Source organism: Choloepus didactylus, chromosome 17, assembly GCF_015220235.1.
Source record: "Choloepus didactylus isolate mChoDid1 chromosome 17, mChoDid1.pri, whole genome shotgun sequence".
Lineage (NCBI taxonomy): Eukaryota > Metazoa > Chordata > Mammalia > Pilosa > Megalonychidae > Choloepus > Choloepus didactylus.
This window is the reverse complement of record NC_051323.1, coordinates 62,777,761-62,796,817: the sequence shown is the minus strand read 5'-3', so window position 1 is coordinate 62,796,817 and position 19,057 is coordinate 62,777,761. Positions and strand designations below refer to the sequence as shown.

At 41.1% G+C, this 19,057-nt stretch overlaps 1 long non-coding RNA gene across 1 annotated transcript in view; it reads left to right on the top strand.

Moving 5' to 3' along the window:
• LOC119512945 overlaps nt 1-17,090 on the top strand; it is a 33,075-nt gene extending 15,985 nt beyond the window's left edge. The window contains exons 2-3 of the long non-coding RNA XR_005212489.1: nt 197-290; nt 17,063-17,090. This is a non-coding gene — a long non-coding RNA (uncharacterized LOC119512945). The remainder of the gene's footprint in view (nt 1-196; nt 291-17,062) is intronic.
• The last annotated feature ends 1,967 nt before the right edge of the window (nt 17,091-19,057 follow it).

The window sequence follows — 19,057 nt, the reverse complement described above, 5'->3', positions numbered from 1 at the left end:
AGAAAGGGATCCAATAAAAAAGGAAAAGAAGGAAGAAGAATTGCATGTTAACAATGGATATGACCATATTTATGCAACTCTAATAATAAAGATTTGGAGGAGCCTAGGAGTTTGTATTTTACTAACCAGTGGATTCAATCATAGATCTGTCTGCTTTGCTAAATGCCCAGTAACCAGTTGATAAAACTTGTTTCAGTGGAAGGAAGAAAGAAAAGGAGGAAGGAAGGAAGATGAAGCAAGGAAGCAAGCAGACAAGCAAATGTGAGTGGAGCATCTCTATCATAAAACTGGTAAAACTGTCTTCCTTTTTCTATTTTATCTCAGATACTCAGGAGCCTTAGCCTGGATAACTTTGGCTTTTTCTGGATTGCAAAGCAAGGGGCAAATGATATAACTCTGTCTAAAGGGTATATGGAATTAATTAAATATCATTTTATTTTTAACTTGGCTGCCCTATCTGCCAACAGAAACCCAGCATGACAAATTCCCCTCTGACTTGCTCCCCACTAGATCTCAGCTTTATTGAACAAGGGAGAAAGACGCCAATAAGCCTTGAATCCGATTGGATCAGCCACAGCCTCCAAGCTGACTTTGGCTAAGTGACAGCTCCAGTGAACTGTGTCCATGCCTAACGGTCCCTAGGGAAGGGCAGAGGCTTGGGGTGGCCTGGGTCACCCTACCACTGGCCAGGCAATTCCATCCTCAGGGTCTGTCCTCCTTCGCCTGTCGCGTGAGCTAAAGCAAATGGAATTCAGAGCATAGAGTGAACTACAAAAGAGCTTTATGTCTTTGAGAAGGCAAAGGTCAAGGGCTACGAGAGAGGAAGGTACAGGATAAAAGCACAGGATGGAATAGCTCGTAAAAGAGCAATATGGACAGTGACACTAGCATAATGAAATCCAGAGGGAAGCTCCCGGGGACACCGGGTCACATGGAGACATCTGGCTTTATGTGAGAGGCAAGGCCTGGGAGCACCACTTCCTTCTTCCTGATGGCTTCTCCTGGCTGGACAGGCTAAAGGAAACAACAAGAAGGATTATCGAGAAGTCACTGCAATCCTCAAAACATGCAGCAGATAAGTTAGAATGGGAAAATGGTTTATGATAGGTCATGAAAATACAGCTCAGGTCCACGTGTTTGAGGAATTTGAGTAAACTACAGAATTTTTTCTCTATGGGACTCAAATCAGCTCAGTACAGGCAAAACTGACCCAGTGCATATGCCAAGTCTCCAAAAAGAACCAAATTACTACCACCTGCAAGTCTTCTTCCATTGCTCATTAATATGGAGGACTGTCTGAACAGGGAATTAAAACGCTCTTTTCTTTCACAATGAGAAATATCTATGTAGGCAGGTGACTCTGGAAGAGAGAGTACATGGAGCTAAATCTCCGCAGGCTATGAGAGACATCAGAATTTTCTCTGAGGACAGGTTGTTTGTTTGCTCGTTTGTTTGTTTGTTTTCTAACCTGGATGCCATCCTACTGAGCTGGGAAAGAGCTCCCAGAGAAAAGGGTGGCCACCAAGAAGAGATCACAATATTGTCTGCAATGAACGTAACATCAAGTTAGTAGTTTTCTCCTCTGTCATTTCACTCCTAGTGTAGAACCAAGAGAAATGAGTCTATACCCCATGCAAAGACTTGTGCACAAATTCTCATTGCAGCCTTATTCGTGAGAGCCCACAGCTGGGTACAACTCCAATGTCCATCGTCAGAAGAACGGGGTAAAAAAGTGAGGTCTATTCATACAATGGAATCCTACCCAGTAATCAAAAAGAACAAGGTAGTGATACACACACAGCATAGATGAGACCCCCACTAACATATTGAACCAAAGCAGCCGGACACAGACAAGCACATGTAGTTCTATTTATATGAGGTTCAGGAATAAGCAAAATGAATCTATGGTGACAGAACAGTGATTGCTCCTGGGAAAGAGGGGTATTGACTTGAGAGGAGCATAAGGAAACTTTCTGGGATAATGAAAATATTCTATAACTTGGTCTGGGTGGTGCTTATCTGGGTATAAACATATGGAAAAATTCATCAATCTGTGCACTTAAGTATTGTGCATTTTACCCTGTGCATGTATCATCTTACTCTTTATCATACCTCAGTGTTTAAAGTCATTAAGCTTAATCTGTTAGCTATCATCTGCTTCCTCTGATTGGCTTCCAGTTTTCTTCGTGTTTGTTCCCAGCTGGATTTTGGTTAAAATCTAAAAATATTCTTCCTCTCTAATCTGCTGAACAAATAGGAGTTTGTTTGACACAGGTCATGGAAAAGGACACATAAAAATGGACGTGGGACCAGACATGGGAATGCTGAGAAGGGTGGAAATCTGGCCAGAGGCTTACAGGGAGTGGGTGGGCCTTAGAAGGAACAGCCGACCACACAGAAGCCCCCTCCCGCCCTGCCCTTGTCCAAGCGCCCCCAGCACCCAGCCTGTACTTTGTGTATCTAAATATTTACTTTGAGCCTGGCTTCTTGTTGCATTTTCTTCCCTCAGCTGGGGCCACTCAGAGTTGCCCAGCTCTTCACGATTGTCCAGTTTAACTTATACTTGTTGGTTGAATGTATAAAGGGGAGGACACCAGAACATTCTGATCTGCTGATTTACACTCAAAATCAAATATCTCAGCTTGTTTCTCTGAAATGTTGGGGGGTTTAGTTTCAATTGTAAATATTAAAGGTACAGAGCGAAGTGGTTAAGAACATGGGCTTTGGGGATAGACAGTCTTCAGTTTGAATTCCTGCTCTGTCCCCTTCTGCTGGATGACTTAGGGTAAATTACTTAACCTCTCTAGGCTTTATTTTCCTTTCTCTGGGACCCAGGCTCCTAGAGTTGTTGAAAAGACAAGGCAGGAAAAGCTCTCAGCACAGGGCCAGCCACGGTGCACTGTGTCCACTCCCAACAGCAGCGAGAGGGGTTGGACAGAGTCAGGCTTCTGTGGCCACCAGAACCTGGGGGAAAGAATCCAGTCTAAGGGAGGCCAGGCAGCACCCAGTAGAAACAAAGCCAGCTGGCTGCTCTTTAGGGCTGTTTGTTTTCTTGTGGGAAAAAGTCCGTTTATGAAGGGTTTGTTTTTACTGAAAGCTGACGTGGAGATTGCAAAACGATGGCTGTCCTTTTCTAACATCTCCCCCAGGCGGCAGATCCACAGAACCCAGGAAGGGAGGACCCGTGAGGGTCCTAGAAGTGGGCTGCTGCACAGGGGACACGTCGCCAGCCACCCCAAACCCCTGTGGGGTCACACAACAGCTTCAGCAGCACAGAGAAGAGACAGAGCAGGAAGAAATTTAGGGGACAAAAGCTTAGCCTCTGGCAAAAATTCCCAACTCTGAGTTTACCACACCCACACCGAAAGGGTGTCACAAAATTCTTAACATAAAAAGGATCTGAACTCCCAGCCCTTTAGCTAGCAGGTAAGGGAGGTTGAAGGGAGGGAGGGAAGTATCAAATTTAAAGAGGAAAAAGATGGGCTGTGAAACTAAATGATGGAGTCACTGATTTAAATACTACCATGCTTGAAAAGGAGCTTTCCCACATTTTGGAAACAGCTGTATGAGAAGATGATCATCTACATTATTTGCACCCCTCTTTTTTCTAAATAATACAATTCATAAGCATTCAGACAATACATAGCATTCATAGGCAAATCTATTGGGCAAAGGGAGGCAAAGCTTTTGCGTTCGATTGACTCTCTCCTCCTAGTTCTTCCCTGGCTTTTGGAGAGACTGGAAGAGAGAGTCAGGGCAGCACGGTGAGGAGTCAGAGCCCCTGAGGGGAAGCCCCTGGGGCCCCAGCCCCAATCACAGGAACTCCCTTCTGACCAGGAAGGTGGACCTGGCAGCCTTGATCAGACTAAGGAAAGAAAGTTCCATTTCCCCAAGCTCTGGGGGCACTCTGGAATCACTCCTAATAATTGTCTCTTAAAATTTCAAGTGGGGTGCTGCTGGCAGGAAATGTAAATGCCTTCCCAAACAGTAGAGGTCTGAGTGGAAAAGGAACCTCTTCAATTTCCTAATGAGAAACAGGGATTAGGCTTAATTTTGGATTCCTGGAGGAACCACTGACCCTTAGTGGGTTGCTCCAGTGAATCAAGAGTATCCTGAATCCTCTGAGGTTTTGAGGGTGATGAGGTGGAGACTTGCAGGCCTCCTCCTCATGCTGGCCCTGCTTCTAGAGACAGGATACCAGAAAGAACTGATCTGACCCAGAATGCCAAATCAAGGATATTCTAACTCTATGGATCAAAGTAATATAAACTTCATTCTCTACTGTCCTTGTATACAGTACCCAACATAAAATTAAAAATTATAAGACATGAGAGAAATAAAAAATAGCTGATAATCAAGAAGGGAAAAAACATCCACTTGAAGAAAACACAGAGATGACCTAGAGATTGGAATTAGCATAAGATCTCTAAAATAACTGCCATTCCTATGTTAAAGAAAATAAAGGAAAAGATGCACAAATGATGAAAATATGGAGCACTTCAAAAATGAATTAAAATTGATAAAAAAGAAGCAAAGGATACTCTAGAACTGAAAATGTAAGATATCTGAAATTAAGAATGTATTGGATAGGTTTAATATTAGACTGACAAGTCAAAAGCCAGGATTAATGAACTCAAAGACAGGTAAATTTTTAAATATTCAAAACAAAATACGCAAAGGAAAAAACACAACAGAGCATAAAAGACATGTGAAACATAGTCAAATGATCTAACAGATGTATAAGTGCAATCCTAGATGGAGAGAGGAGAATGGGGAAGGACCAATATTTGAGGAAGTCATGGATGAGAATTGTATAAAACTGATGAAAGATGTCAATCCATAGATTAAAAAACTCAACAAATTCCAAGCAGAATAAATATAAAGAAAACTATACCTGATTTAATTGATCTGGGGTGAGTCTTGAGAATCAATATTTCTAAAAGCTCCCCAGGTAAATACTAAGGTATAGTCATTGCTGAGAACCACTTGTCAGAGAATGCCATATTAAAAAGAGTAAATTTTTCCCCATTTTCAAGAGAGCATAAAAAGAAGCAAGTTCTGTTTTCTTTTTCCTTAAAATGTTCCAAGAAAATGGCCAAGAAACCTTTGGATTGAAGAAAAATTAGTCAGGAGAAGGCTGCAGGAAGGAGTAGACAATTGGCTTTATATATCACTCTCAGCCTCACTGCTTTAGCCATATCGAGAGAGAAGATGTCAAGAAGTGAAAATAATGTAGATTTTCATCCCTGGTGAAGATACTCAAAAGTCAAGCTAACTAAGGTTAGCTGTTTAATGAGTTAGAATATCCAAGCAAGGGGAAGTTTGTCTGATACATAGGCAGATGAATGGCTGGAAAGCAGAAGACAAATCCCAGAGGGGCTTCAGATATCAGGTTTGCCTGCCAAAGCAGAGCTGGGGTCCATCTCCAGGATAAGAATCCAGAGCCAAGAGAGAAAGAATTGTTCTTGTCAAGTCTGAAGATAAGACTAGATTAAACCATGACTGATAACACTTAAAAAAAAAAAAAAGCACTCTTTTACAGGTCACACTACAATTTGCGATTTTCACCTGGTTTTGCCTAAGAGAAAGACAACCATCTGTAACATTTTCAATAGACTTTATTTTTTAGAACAGTTTTAGATTTACAGAGAAATTGAGGTTCTAGGTCTGGGTATCCAGCAGAGAATAGCACAGACAAAATCCAGCCCTCTCATGAAACTTAACATTTTGGTAGGGGGAGACAGATAACATGCAACAAACATAGTAAGTTAAATATTAGAAGGCGAAAAATGCTAAGAGGGGAACAGAGCAAGATAAAGGGGAAGGAGTGCCATTTTATATAAGGTGGTCGGGCCTCTTTGAGAAAGACACATCGGAACGAAGATGAGGAGACAAGAGAGTTAGCCATGTGGATATCTGGGGGGTGATAGTTCCAGATAATGCAAAGGCCAGAAGGTGGGGAGGGGTCTGGTATGTTCAAGGAATAGCAAAGAGGACAGTGCAGGTGGAAGAGCAATGGAGAAAATTAGTAAAGGTCTGGGTGGAAAAAGGTACCTCTTCAATTTTCTAATGAGAAACGGATTAGACTTAACCCATGATGGTTCAAAAGAACAGGAGCAAGTATCAGTAAGTGGGAGTTATCAGAAGATTTGGGCTCAATCTGGAGAACATGTTCTAGAGAACATGCATCCAGTTTTCCCTATTAAGATCTTACATTAGTATGGTCCATTTGATACAACTAGGGAACCAATGTGGATACATTGTTTTTAACTAAAGTCAATACTTCATTCAGATTTCCTTAGTGTTGATCTAATGACCTTTTTCTGTTCCAGGATCCCATTCAGATAGCACATGGCATTTGGTCAACGTGTCTCCTGGGGCTCCTCTTGGCTGTGGCAGTTTCTTAGCCTTCCCTTGTTTTTGACGGCCTCGAGCATTCTGAGGAGTGCTGACCAGGTGTTTTGTAGATTGTCCCTCAACTGAGATTTACCTGATGTTTTTCTCATGATTAGACTGGGGGACATGGGTGTTGGGGAAGAAGGTCACACAGGTAAAGTGCCATTTTCATCACATCATATCAAGGATACGCACTATCAACATGATTATGACTGTGGGTGTTGACCTTGCTCATGGGCTAGGTAGTGGTTGTCGGCTTTCCCCTCTGTAAAATTATTCTTTGCCCCCCTTTCCACCCTGTACTTTTTAGAAGGAAGTCAGTATATGCAGCCCACACCTAGGAGTGGGGAGTTTTGCTCTCCCTTCATCCTTAGATGGAGTATCTACAGAAATTATCTAGAATTCTTCTGCATCGGAGATGTGCCTCTTTATCCACATTTATTTATTTATCCACTCATTTATAAAAAGTATGGGCTCATGAATGTTTATTTTATACTCTTGGTTATAATCCAATACTATTTTATTTGTTTGGTTGCTCAATTTGTTCCAACTTTGGCCATCGAGAGCTCTTTCATGTGGCTACTTTGTGCCATCAATGTGGGCATCTGTAATATGTTTATCCATTAAATTAGTAGGCAGTAAAGCAAATGGCCCACCAGGTCATCCTTCATGCAGGCAAACTCTGAGAGAAAACAGAGGCAAAGCTGGCTTCTCGTTTCCCTTTGAAGAAAGGCAGTAATTGCCCCTTGACCTGCTTGCATTTCAAGTATCCACTGTCATTTGACAACATTAATGCCCCTTGAGTTTGTCTCTACAGGGCTGGACAGGTAAAGAGAGTGGGGAAAATATTTTGAAATACATATAACAGAGTGTCAAATGCTTCAACATATAAAGCTACTTCAGAAAAAACTCCACAACCCAAGAATTAAACAGACAAAGGACATAAACAGAGAAGTCACAGAAAAAGAACCAAATGGCTTTCTAAACAAATGGCAGGGTGCTTGACCTCACTTGTAGTATAAGTAAAGATACTGTTTTTCACTTATTAAATTGACAAAGATCAAACAATTAGATAATAGGCGATGTTGATAAGGGTTGGTGAAAGAGGCTGTCTCAAATGTTGTGAGACCATAAATTGGTATAAACTCTTTGGAGGGCAATTTGACCACATGTAACAAATTTAACTGTAAATACCCTTTCACCCAAAGATTCTACTTCTAATTATTTATCCTACCTGTATTTTGCATATGTGGTCATAGATATATAAACACAGGGCAACCCATGACCACATTGTTTGTTGTCAGAAAAGATGGAAAAAAGACTTAAATGTCCATCAGTAGGATCTGGTTAAGTAAATTATGGTCAGTTCTAGTTTCCTAGGCTGCTCAAGCAAACACCATGAAATGGATTGGGTTAAACAATGGGAATTTATTCATTCACAGTTTGAGGCTGGAAAAAAGTCCAAATCAAGGCTTCATCAAGGTGATGCTTTCTTCCCAAAGACTGGTTCTGGGGTTGGCTGTTGGTGATCCTTGGTCCTTGGCTCCTTTGTCACATGGCAATGCACATGGCAGTCTTTCCTGGGCAATCTGTTCTCTTCTGGGTTCCACTGAATTTCAGTTTCTTGCTTCTGTGGCTTTCTCTCCCTGTGTATGAATTTCATCCTACTTATAAAGGACTCCAATAATAGGATTAAGACTCATTGTGATTGGGCTTGGCCACACCTTAACTGAAGTAACCTCATCAAAAGGTCCTACTTACAATGGATTCACACAGGAATGGATTCAATTTAAGAACATGTTTTTCTGGGGTACATACAGCTTCAAATCACTACACAGTCCACCCACACAATGGAATATAGAGTACATTGCAGCCATGAAAAAGAATGAGCATGTGAAAAATATATGTTGATAAGGAACCAAAACTATGAGGCTAACTGAAAAAAACAAGGTGCTGAACAGTGTATAAAGTATGCTATCTACGAATTTGTTTAAAAAAAAATTAAGGGGAGATGTGTACACAAATACTTGTATACAAACAGAATACGTGTGGAAATATATTCAAGAACCTGAAAACAGTGCTGGCTTTTGAGAGAGAACTGGAGGACTGGAGGATTAGGGGTGGAAGGAAACTTATTTTTATATATACTCCTCTTTATGCATGTACTACCTTAAGAAAAGAACACAAACAGAAGATAAATCAGTATCACAGTCACTGTGGAAAGAAGTTTTAAAATGCTGAGTAGAAAAGTGTTTGAAAGTCACAAAGAAAGTCAATGACCTTGTGGATTCTTACCTGCAAAAACAGACTCTAATTAAGGCCCCGGGTTTTGGAGACAAATAAGAATGCTTTTGAAAGAATCAACTCCTGTTGTTCCCGAAAAGGAGGAGTAATTAACAAAGGCAGCATTTCCCAGAGTGGAGATGTTGAAGGTGTTGGCCATGGGAGGAGAGGAATGGTTTAGGGGTCAAAAGTTTAGGAAATGCTGCACTCACTGGGCCCCTTCTGGAGATTCTGCCCCCACCTGGCACATTAACAGTCTGAAAAGCCCCACAGAAAAGAAACGTATCTCTGGATAATCTGGTGCTGCCCAAATTTATTAAGCCACAGAATCATTTTGTTGTGACTCACCTATAATATCTCCAGAAACATCATCTGCAAAACCCAGATTGAGAACTTATTTTCCAATTTGTTAACTTATTTTCCATTTACATTTAAAGCTCTAAACAGATAGTTTAGTGTAGCCAAGTAAACCAGAGACTATCCAAGCTCCTTGCTTCATATAAATCAGTGTCCATTCTTGGTTAGTATTACTTTAAGCGCATGCTAAACAATACAGGTTGTTTTCAGTTATGACAAAGGAAAAGAAGTCGTGTAACCTGAAAACAGAGTCATGTTGGAAATGAGCTCCAAAGGGATATTAAATTTTGTGCAGCACACAATGGATGCATTTATATAAAAACAGCAGGTCTTCTGGTAAAAAAGGTAAGTGTAACAATCTCTAGAAAAATCTTTTCACTTACTAATAGTAGCCTCTGCTCATCCATTTATTAATGAAACTGATAATCGATGGAGGAGGTAAAGGGGAGAAAAACCCAAGAAAACAAAATGTATCTACACCCACACTTTCCAAATTTAACAAGAGGTGACTTATTGTCTGTTTTAGTTTCCTGGCCACTGAAGCCAACATGCAATGGGTTGGCTTAAACAATGGGAAATGATTTGCTCACAGTTTGAGGCTAAGAGAAGTCCAAACTTCAGGCATCATCAAGGCAATGCTTTCTCCCAGAAGGCGGCGGTATTCTGGGGCTGACTGACAGCAATCCTTGGTCCTTGGCTTTTCTGTCACATGTCAATGCACATGGTGACCTCTCTTGGCTTCTCCTTTCACTTCAGGATTCCACTGTCTTGTGGCTGCTTCCTCTGGCTTTCTCTCTTTCTGTGCCCTTCCCTATAAGACATTCAGTAATTGGATTAAGACCTATCCTGACTCAGCTGGGCCACAACTTAACTGAAGTAACCTCATCCCAAGGTCCCATTTACAAGAATTCACACCCACAGGAATGGACCTAGTCAAAGAACACGTCTTTGGGATACCTAGCTCCAAACCACCACATTATCAATACAGTTTTTGGAGTTGAACAAATCTAAGCTGTGCAGTCTTGGACAGGGTAACTAACCACTCTGACCCTTAGTATTATCACAGTAAAATCAGGAATAATAAAAATACTGAATCTAAAAGGTTGTTGTGCGATCAAATGATACATTCCTGAAAAGAACTTCACCCAATATCTGGCCCATAGGAAATATTAAGTAAATGCTAGCTATTAATGTTATTGCTGATTAAAATTAAAAGCAACATGCATGTTATATGGCTTTTATTTTTCTAGATATCCTCAATAATTGCAAACCACAATAAGCAACAAATCTGTAGTGAATTCAAAATATTTGAGAATCAAAGAACTGAGCCAGACCTTAAATAGTTCACAGCTGACTTGTTCTATTTTGTAGTTCAGCCATGAAACAAAAGAAGGCTACAGTCCCCATTTGGCCAATGCGAACCTAGGAAGGTAATTTGGGTGGGAGGCAGATAAAAAAAAAATAGCTACTATTTATTGAATGGTTATTTTGTACAGATGCCTCTTACATAGCAGCTCATCTAAACCTTAGAACAACCCTGCAATTAGAGATAATTATTCCTACATTACTAGAGGAGAAACCAGAACTTAGAAAGTGTTAAGAAACACATCCAAGATCACATGTGCTAAGTGTCAGAGCCAGGATTCAAACGAGGTTAATTTGACTGTAAATGCCATACTTTTTCCATCCTATCTATAGAGGCTATCTACAAATGTGAATGCCTTTGACAGTTCGGACATACACACATGCATACTCATCTATTTTCTTTTGCTTATGAGAATGATACAGGCACTGTCACCCCACTAGTAGCCAGTACTGATTTGAGGGATTTGGTTTATTCGACAGATATTTCCCTCTTTCCTAATTTCCCAGTTCAATTTGACAAACCTTTATTGAGTACCTGGGATATGCCAGGCATAATGCTAGGCTCTCCAGGGCTTTCCCTCCAGGACTTCTAGACAGAAGATCATTTTTTAACTAACCTATCTGGAAAAGGGAAAAGTAGAGAGCCTGACTCTAGAGAAGTGTTGAAGTGGCAGGGGGTGGGGAGAGAAGATGAAGAAAAGGAAACTGCTCTTAAGGAGGATGCAGGTGTTTTTCATTACTGCTAATATTGTTTTTAAAAATTGCTTTGGCTCATCTAGGTCCTTGTATTTCCATATAAATTTTACAATTGGCTGGTCAATTCCTACAAAAAAAAAAGCCTATTGGAATTTTGATTGGATTGCATTGAACCTACAGATCAATTTAGGGAGAATGGACATCATAACAAATTTGAGTCTTCAATCCATGAACATCGTATAGCTTTCCATTCACTTGGGTCTCTTTCAATTTCTCTCAGTAATATTTTATAGTTTCCAGTGTAGAGGTCCTGAAGTCATTTGTTAGATTTTATTCCTAAGTCTTGTTTAGTGCTACTATAAGTGGGATTTCTTTTTAACTTCTTCCAGTTTGCTGCTAATATATAAGAATACCATTGCCCTTTGTATATTAACCTGTGACCTTGCTAAAATCATTTATTCATTCTGGTAGTTGTTTTGTATACTCCCTGGTGTTTTCTATGTAAAAAATCACATAATCTGCAAACAGGGACCGTTTTCTTTCTTTCTTTTCAATTTTTATACCTCAATTATTTTTCTTGCCTTAATGCAATGGCTAGAACGTCCAGTACAATATTGAAAAGAAGTGATAAAAGTGGACATCCTTGGCCTGTTCCCAGTCTCAGAGGGAAACAATTCAGTCTTTCACCTTTATGTATGATATTAGCTACAAGGTTTTGTAGATGCCCTTTATTACCTTGAAGAAAGTCTTCATGTGCCAGTTTGGATATATTATGTCCCCAACAAAACCCCGGATCTTTTAATCCAGTCTTGTTGGGTGGAAACTTTTGATTCAATGTTTCCATGGAAATGTGACCCACTCAACTGTGAGTGAGAACTCTGACTGAATTATTTCCATGGAGGTGTGAACCCTGCCCATTCTGGGTGGTCTTGATTAATTCACTGGAGTATCTAAGAGAGAAGCTAAGAGCTGACACAGACCCAGATGCTTGCTGATGCTTAGAGATGCTTGGAGATGTGAACAGAAGGACATTTGGAGATGCTAAGCTAAGAGATGAAGCCCAGAGTTTGCCCCGGCGAAGCTAAGACAGGACCCCCCCAGGTGCTCAGAGAGAAATGCCATGGGAGAAAGAAGCAAGGACACACAGCAGCTGAGAGGGAGGAGCTGAAATACAACCCAGGATCAGCAGATGCCAGCCACATGACTTCCCAGCTAACACAGGTGTTCCAGATACCATCAGCCATCCTTCAGTGTAGGTATCATCTTGTTGATGCCTTAGTCTGGACACTTCTATGGCCTTAGAACTGTAAATCTGTAACTGAATAAATCCCCTTTATAAAAGCCAATCCATTTCTGGTATTTTGCATAACAGCAGCTCTAGCAAACCGGAACACCGTACTTCATAGTTTGCTGGGAGATTTTATCATAAATAAGTATTAGATTTTGTCAAATGCTTTCTCTGCACCTATTAAAATGATCATATTGCTAATCTACTATATTCTGTTAATATTGTGAATTATATTGATTGAATTCCAAATGTTTAACCAATCTTGCATTTCTGGGAGACACCTTACTTCATCATGCTGTATATTCTTTTTTTATATTGTTGGATTTGATTTTCAATATTTTGCCAAGGATATTTGTATCCATATTCATAAGGGATATTGGTATTTATTTATTTATTTATTTATTTGTAACCTCTTTGTCAGATTTTAGTATTGGGGTTATGCTGGCCTCATTAAATGAGAATGTTCTGATTTGATAGTTGTATTCTGACTATATAGTAGAATATCCGTCTTTGTAGGAAATACACACGGAGAATTCAGGAGTGATTAGGTGTCATTTTCAGCCACTTTCAAATGTTTTTTAAGTAGAACAAGTTATTTGTGCTGTACCTGAAACTTTTTAGTTAGTTTGAGATGGTTTCAAAGTAAAAAATAAATATGTGATTAAAAAAGAGAATAATACAATGAATACCCATGTATCCCCTGTCTTAGTTTCCCAGGGCTGCTGTAACAAAGTACCACAACTAGGTGGCTCAAAACAACAGAAATTTATTGTCTGACAGTTCTGGAGGCTAGAAGTTTGAAATCAGGGTGTCGGTATGGCCATGTTCCCTTGGAAGTCTGGAGGGGAGAATCCTTCCTTGCCTATTCCTAGCTTCTGGCGGTTTCCCAACAATCTTTGGTGTTCCTTGGCTTGCAGTTACAGCACTTCAAGCTCTGCCTCACCATCACATGGCATTCTTCCCTGTGTCTGTGTCTCACTGTGTCCAAATTTCCTCTTCTTATAAGGCTACCAGTTGTTTTAGTTTCTTGGCTGCTAAAACAAATACCACTAATGGGTTAGTGTAACCAGAATTAATTGGCTCATGGTGTCAGAGGCTAGAAACCTTGCTTCCTCCCGGGGTGATATCTTCTGTCTGGCCAGCAATCTTTGGGGCTCCTTGGCTTTTCTGTACATGGCAGTGTCTTCTCCTTTCTCTTCAGGTTCCACTGACTGCCAGCTTTGGGCTGCTCCCCATGGCTTCTCTCTCTGTAGTCTTCTTTATTAGGCCTCCAGTATTAGGATTAAAGCCCACCCTGATTCAGTCGGGCCACACCTTAACTGAAGTAATCTTCATCAAAAGGTCCTATTTACAATGGGTTCACAGGAATGGATTAAGGTTAAGAACTTGCCTCTCTAAGGTACATAACTCCAAGCCACCACCCCAGTCATACTGGATTTGGGCCCATCCTACTGCAGTTTGGCCTCATCTTAACTAATCACATCTTCAAAGACCCTATTTCCAAATAAAATCACACTCACAGGACTAGGGGTTAGGAGTTGAACATATCTTTTTGAAGGACACAGTTCAACCCATGACAGTCTCCTTTTCCAGCTGATAATAAAACACTGCCCACATAAACTAAATCCCCTTTGTGAACCCTCCTCCCAACTAAGGAAATCACTATCCTGAATTTCATGTTTCATGCCAAGCATTTCTTCCAAAACTCTTTTCCCATCACTGTCTCACTAATTCAGTTGATCATAATCATCTCAATGGAAGCACTGTTAGCATTTGTGTGGCATGATTCTTCCTCCTGTGGGCTGTGCTATGTATTACCTCCCTGTGCTGAAGCAGTGTTTCATCCTCCCCATCTCTGGCTGAACACACCCCCTTGGACCCCATTCTCCCATGTCCCTGAATAATCGGTTTCATCCTCTACACTTGCTAAAATCACACCACTGAATCTAAATAACCACAAACTTTGAGCATTTATTACTATTTTCTTGGCCCTAGTCTATGGTTAACCATTGGATCTAGGAGTTTTATTTCAACTGCAGAGACAGGACAAGTAAATAACTGATATAATAATCTTAGCTAATACTTATTGAGCATTTACTATGTCCCAGGCACTGGTCTAAACACTCGTGTTTATTTAATTCTCACTGTAACACTAAGAGGAAAGTATTAGTTACTTTAATTTAACAGATGAGGAACCTGAGGCACCAAGAGGTTAAATAATTTTCTCAAGTTTACTCAGCTAGCGTGTGGAAAAGATAGGAGTTAAACTCCAAAGTTTGTGTCCCTAATCACTGTTGGGGATTGAATCATATCTCCCCCAAAGACATGTTCAAGCCCTAACCCAAGTCCTATAGGTGTGAACCCATTTGTAAATTTTATCTTAGAATATGTCAATGTGAGTCAGGGTGTAGATGTAAACCCATTTTTGAAAAGTATCTTCAAAGAGAAGGGATGAGGCAAAGTCAAATCAGGGTGGCCTCTAATTCATATGACTGGAGTCCTCATAAAGAGGAAATCTATTGGGTGGTGGGTGTACGGCTATGTGGTGGTGCTGTGAACAGTCGAGTGTGCGATTTGTTTTGTATGGCTGCGTGATGGGTGGATGTATCTCAATAAAATGAAGATTGGAAAAAAAAAAAAAGAGGAAATCTAGACAGGACACAGATGACTGAGCAGGAGAAGTAGAAGCCAGAAGGAAAAGCCATCAGATGGAGGCAGAGATACAAGCCAAGGAACCCCATGGACTGGGGCAAGCCTACACCAGAACACTACAGATTCCAAGGGAAAGAGTGGCCTTCAACAGACCTTGATTTTGGACCTCTAGCCGCCAAAACCATCAGATAATACATTCCTATTGTTTAAGCCAACCCATTGTATGGTACTCGTTATAGCAGCCCTGGCAAACTAAAACAATCACTATCCTATAGCATCTCTCCCATAAAATGCAGTTGTAAAATATGACTATGTAGGGTGACACAGAATATAAATGCAAAAGAACAAGTGTGCCTGCCTAGAAGGGCATTAGCATAACTCAGTAGGCAGCTTTCATCTAATTCTCACTATTCCAAAAGAGTTCTCCTACACAACTGTTTACTAGCACAGAAAACACCACCTTGTATGACAGTTGGTAACACATTACTTGTTATCATCTGTTCTGTTGATTGCCAAAGACATAACAGACCCACTCAAGTTCTTAAGTTACTTCAAGAAAAAGGGAGTTTACTATAAAGATAAGCACAGCCTGGAACTAGAACTGGAGGGCTGCCAAGAACCAGGCACACATTAGAGACCTGCTTTCCTGTTTCTCTCTTCACACCTTCTCCATCTGCCTCTCTCTACCGACCAGCAGCAGACCCTTAGTTTCTTCCCTCTCTTAACTTCAGTATGTACAGAGCCCTTCGTAGCCTCTGTGGCAACTACTACTTTTTAGTTTCTGGCTTCCATTTTCCTAGGAACAGACACAGCACCTCACTGATAAATTGGCTCATTATTTTCCATTCAGCTTCTTGAAAGAAGGAATCTGATTGGCCATTCATCTGTGTGAAACAGGCCACAACCCCAGTCACCAGTCAGCCGAAGGACTGGCTGCCTTTGTGTGCCAACTGCTCTGGTCCAACCAGCTGTGGGCAAGCAGGGCCATGCAGCTCAAAACATGGCTGTCTAGCCAGCCTCTCCCACATAGCCTGGAGGCAGAGCAGTTTTCTCCAGAGGGGAAATGAAAGAAAATTACAAACCCACTGTATCAGTCAGGGTTCTCTAGATAAACAGAACCAACAGGAGATATCTGTAAATAGGAGATTTTATAAAGTGTCCCATGCAACTGTGGGGATGCAGAGTCCAAATTCTGCAGGGCAGACCATGAGCTGGCAACTCCGATGAAGGTCTTCAAGGAACTCCCCAGGAGAAGCTGGCTGGCTGAAGCAGAAGTGAAAGTTTTCTCTTCTCCCTTAAAAGTCTTCAACTGACTGAATTAAATCCAACTGATTGGATTCCCTCATTGTGGAAGATACTCCCTTAATTGATTGTAGATGTAATCAGTCACAGATGTAATCAACCGACTGATGATTTAATAAACCAGCCTTCTGATTTATTAACCAGCCATAAAATGTCCTTGCAGTAATGGTTAGGCTAGTGTTTGCTTGACCAGACAACTTGGCCAAGTTGACACATGAACCCAACCATCACACCCACATACCCTCAACCTGCACAGAGCCACAGAACGTGGGCGGAGATCTACTGTAGAAGCCCTTACCCCCACCACTAACCCCAACAGATGTGCCTGCCACAATTTACTCAATTAACAAATATTTATTGAACATCTATTATGTACACAAAACCCTTGGCATTTCCATTCCTGTGAGAATAGAGAGACAATAATATTATTACAATAATTCAAAAGACAGTATTTTAGAAGGTATAAGTACTAGAAGGGAGGGGAGTATTGGGTGGTTGGGAGGGAGGAGTGAAGTTGCAAATAGTATGATAGGGAAGGCCTCAAGGAGGTGACATTTGAACAGAGACTGAGTTGGGGAGCAATGGGGAGAAAGAGAGAGACAAAATTAGAGAGGGGAGGGGTGGGAGCACAAACGCCTGCTGACTTGCCAGGTTATTGACTTTGCCTTTGGGGAGTCACTGTAAGGTTGTGCCCTGATCTAACAGGATTATTCTGGTTCCTAGGTTGAAAAAAGAGCATACTGGGGACAAGGGTGACAGTAAGATGATAATGAAGCCACCCTGCAAGGGACTTTCAGAGGCACCACAGCAGCTTCTCTCTCAATCCCGACTGGAACACTGAGGCTGGTGGGTTCCTTTCTATTCCCACTTGTCTTCCTCAATCCCATTTTCCACAAGGAAAAAACCCTTTGGAGTAGCCGGGCTCTACTTCCCTTCCAAGTGACCCCTTCCCTGGGCCAGTCTCCTTATGCTGATCACCCTTCTTACACCACCAAAAACATCTGGAATCCCACCCCCCCCACCCCCCCACACCTTTAGCCAAATGTACATGCCTTCTCCTTGCCTTAATTGGACTGCTGATTTCCTTTGAAGAGACTCTGTCCCTCACAATCTGAAGTGGAGGTGGCTCACAGTCCCACATCATCCTTAAAGCTCAGGATCTCCAGGGTCCATTCCTGAATTCCCTTTTTCTTGCTGTTTTATCTTATCTTCAACTATCACTTGTCTACTGGATACTCTCAAATGTATCCTGACCATCCCACCCTCTTTCCTGACTGCACTACTACCATTCTAAGTGCCTCCTGGAAACCCTTTCCTATTTTCTTCCACCATCTCTGTTGGAAATTTCTCAAATATGTATGTGAAGTTTTGTCATGGACTTAACGTATTTTGGAAAGTCTTGGTTCATCACTGTTAACATTAATCTATTCTGTCCTGTGATGCTAAAATTAGCTGTTGGTATAAGATATTAAATTTGGACTGACTCTATATGTTCTCATTATTGGAAATGGATTTGTGATTTCTTTGTGTTTGTGTTAACTTATAAATAACCTCTTTCTCTGAAAAGCATAAAAAAGAGAGACATGGCAGTTCTAACTGAGATTTGATTATATGTAACTGCACTAGAGCAGCACAAACCTGATTTGCTGATTTTTATAGCCATTTGGCTACTAGTAGTTTTATTTCAAAACATTTATTGGAAAGAATTTGCAACAAAATGAATAAATGCTTCAGGAAACTATTTTCAAACTGAGGTCTGCTCCCAAGAGGTTATCTAAAATAGTGATTTTTATTGGTAGCTGATTTAAAGATCTGTTGAGTCCTTATTTTTCCAAATAAACAAGAAGGAGGCAATTTGATGTCCATTTCACTAAATTTCTGTACTAATATTCTCCAGCTGGAGCTCATTTTTATAGTAATGTAGAAGCCAAGAAGCAAGTTAACTCCAATGTCCATTTTAGGCTTGAAGGAGCACAATGGAGGAATTCAAGGGGAAATTGGCTGGAGGGTGGAGAAAATGAGTGAGTCCTGTCTAAGTGTAACACTCTGGGAGGAGCCTAGCCCAGAAGGAAAAAGGCAAAGAGGAATATCCAAGAGCAGTGCCTGCCAGTCCTCTGTCACTCAGGACAGCAGAGCTATAGCGAACCCCAGCTACTTAATGAAATATTTGCACTGTTAAAAGGGCTGCTGGGCACGTATTTACATCCCACACTCCATAGGGGGAAAAAGAGCCCACAGTAGTGGGAGCCAATGCATTTTGTGACTCCACTTCCTAGGCAAGTTCATCAGCAGGTTTATTTTTGTATTTCAAAGAAATACACTTTTCTCAAATAAGTATTCCTATGTCAACTTCTTTAAAGGAGCAAAGCGTGTAATTTTCTAAGCACACAGGAATCCCAGGACAACACTATTCTTTGAAAACAAATTTTGGCCAAAACAGGTCTGATCTGGGTGACTGAAGGAAGCCCCAGGAGAAAGGTGGTGTCCTTCCACTTACTCAGAGGTTCTATTCAGTGTCCCCCACCACCTAGAGGGTCAAGTGCAAGCTCCTTTTCAGGGCCCCAGGGCTCTCCGCAGTCACTCTCCTCTTTTGATCCGTAACCTTATCCCTTCTCCAATCTCTGTCCCTTGTGGATCAAACAGCTCATGATCATCTTCCTTCTTTCATTTCTCAAAATTCCTTTCATTCCCAGGCTCAGTTCAAACACCATGTCTTCC